At 45.5% G+C, this 2,449-nt stretch overlaps 1 pseudogene; it reads right to left on the minus strand.

The window, feature by feature from the left end:
* Nucleotides 1-294: 294 nt before the first annotated feature.
* LOC140212982 (piggyBac transposable element-derived protein 4-like) lies at nucleotides 295-1,736 on the minus strand (annotated as a pseudogene).
* Between the last annotated feature and the right edge of the window lie 713 nt (nucleotides 1,737-2,449).

Raw genomic sequence — 2,449 nt, forward strand, 5'->3', positions numbered from 1 at the left:
GCATGCCAGTAACAAAAGCTTCCTTTTTAATTCCCTACCAGGGGAAAAAGGGCAGTTTTTACTAGGTAGAAGGAAATATTTTTGGCGGCTATGCACGAATGCCTTATTTACATTGTTTGGTATCAACATGTCGCTAAGGGAATTTACTATTGAATAACATAAATATTTCATATATGTTTATTACATAAATTAATGAAAAAATGTTTATAATGTAAAAATTTATACAGTCAGCACATCGCTCTGCTGGAAAAAGGTGCACAGCTTTAAAAATATCAGAGGTAAGGAAATTTGAAGATATACATTTTGTAGCCTTATAAGTTCTAAAGAAATAACACAAGTTTCAGAAAGTTTTTCGGAAAACTGTTCTTTCCACAAAAAAAATGTTACCGTGGTTCAGTGGCATGCCATTCTCCAAAGCAGTCCCTCGTCGGGATGAAACAGAGATCCACACCGCATGGCTCACAAAAAACTGCCGTCTTCATCTCTACTTTGGTTTTTTCATAGCAGAGCTTGCAGTTACGGCGCTTTTCTTGCACCTGGGGCTTGTGCTCAGACTTCTTTGGAGGAGGTGGAGGATGACTAGGTCTGTCGTCCAACACAAAATTCTGGTTTACCAGCTCAATTCGAAATGCAAGCTGGTCAAAGCCAGCCTTTCTGGAGAGCTCCTCTATCTCAGGGTGATGGTCCCTGTGTTCCTGGAAAATGATGAAGCTGTTGACGACAGCAATGTCAATGCAGCGAAAGAACAGTGTCTTCCACCACCTGACACACTTCATCAAGACATTATAGGAAGCAATAAGTTGATCGGATTTGTAAACACCAAGCATGCCCTTATTATAGTCTTCTATCAAAAGCGGCTTCCTGATAGGGAGCTTTGTCCATTGGTCTCCTCTCTTCACTTTTCGCATTGCAGTGACGTGATTGTTGGCAGTGTGTGCTGTGCTTATCATGTTTACAGCGCGCTTGTCTTTCCACTGCAAGTACAGCACATCACGGCACCGCAGCCAGCGAATGTCACCTCGAGTTGCTTTTTTCTGCCAAGTGGAGTCTTTCAACTGGGAGGGAAATCCACGACGATCTTTGCGCGTTGTTCCGCAAGAGAGAGTCTTCCTTTCAAGGAGATGTTCAAAGAGGGAGGTGGACGTGTAGAAGTTGTCAAGGTAGACAATGTAGCCTTCATCCAAATATACATCACAAAGGCGGGTTACAACGTCATAAGCCAGTCCCTTTGAGCTGGGTGTTTCTCGCTTCCCGGTGTAAACACTGAATTGAACAGTGTAGCCTGTTCTTGAGTCAGCGAGGACCCATAGCTTATACCCCCACTTGACCCCCTTCTCACGCATATACTGCCGAATTCCCGATCGTCCTTTTGATTTACAAATTCGTTCATCGACGCACAAATTTCTATATGGCTGGAAAAGGTGACCTGACACGTCGTTCATATGCTGCAGTAAATGTGCGATCCTGTGCAGCTTGCCATCGCGGACAGGGTCAGTCTTCTCCGGGTCCATGACACTAAGAAAACCAAGGAACGAAAAAAATCGGCTCCTGGGCATAATCTTTCGAGGAATGAGGCCCGAAAACGATTCCGAGGTATTCTAGTATAAATAGAGGAGAGGTAGTTCCACAATTCCCATGTATATCAGGATTCCAATGCATTGCATTACTTCACCCGGACTGAAATTTCTCCATGAGCCGTCCTTTTCTGCGTAAGTCTGCGTCTCTAAAATATGCATCCACGCATATTTGTTTGTGTTTTCGCAGATAACGTTGATTAGCTCTGCTGTGAAAAATAGTTGGAAGACATCGATGGCCCGTATGAAGTGCCGTGCATTACTCCGGAGCGCGCCGCCAACTTCGACCCCCGGGTTTCTTCTCGGAAAAAACTGCACGCGCTTTACAGCTGCTGGCAGGGAATCATGTCCGTATGACGTTGAGACCCTGAATATATATAATATAGCTGCGAGTACATGCTCCACTGCCCATAACTATATATTAGTAATCGAAATGTGCGCCGCACATAGAACTGACACTCACACGCTGGATGTTCCGGCTTGATTTGATGCATCCTCGTCCTCGGTGCTGAATTCTGATGTGTCCACATCTTCTTCAGGCCCACTACTACTGATTACATCCGCAAAATCGGCTACAGAAGCGCTCGATTGGCGAGAAACACGACGTGTTTTAGGAGCGTCTGCGCGCGATGACGACGCCATGATCGACGCGCTCGCCGGACAATCCGAAAGTTTTTGCGGCGCGCGGAGACGAACCGGAAAGTAAAAAACCAACAAAACATAGCGAAAATCGTTGTGTGCTTCCCACTTTCTAACCTAGATGGCGCTAGGCGCTCGCAAGTCGCGCGAGAGCGCGAGAATTGGAACTTGAAATGCGTCGATCAAATTGATCGATCTGAATAGGCGCGGTAGCGAAAGAGTTAATTCCACACAAC

The sequence above is a fragment of the Dermacentor andersoni genome, chromosome 8 (genome assembly GCF_023375885.2).
Source record: "Dermacentor andersoni chromosome 8, qqDerAnde1_hic_scaffold, whole genome shotgun sequence".
In the NCBI taxonomy this organism is placed as follows: domain Eukaryota; kingdom Metazoa; phylum Arthropoda; class Arachnida; order Ixodida; family Ixodidae; genus Dermacentor; species Dermacentor andersoni.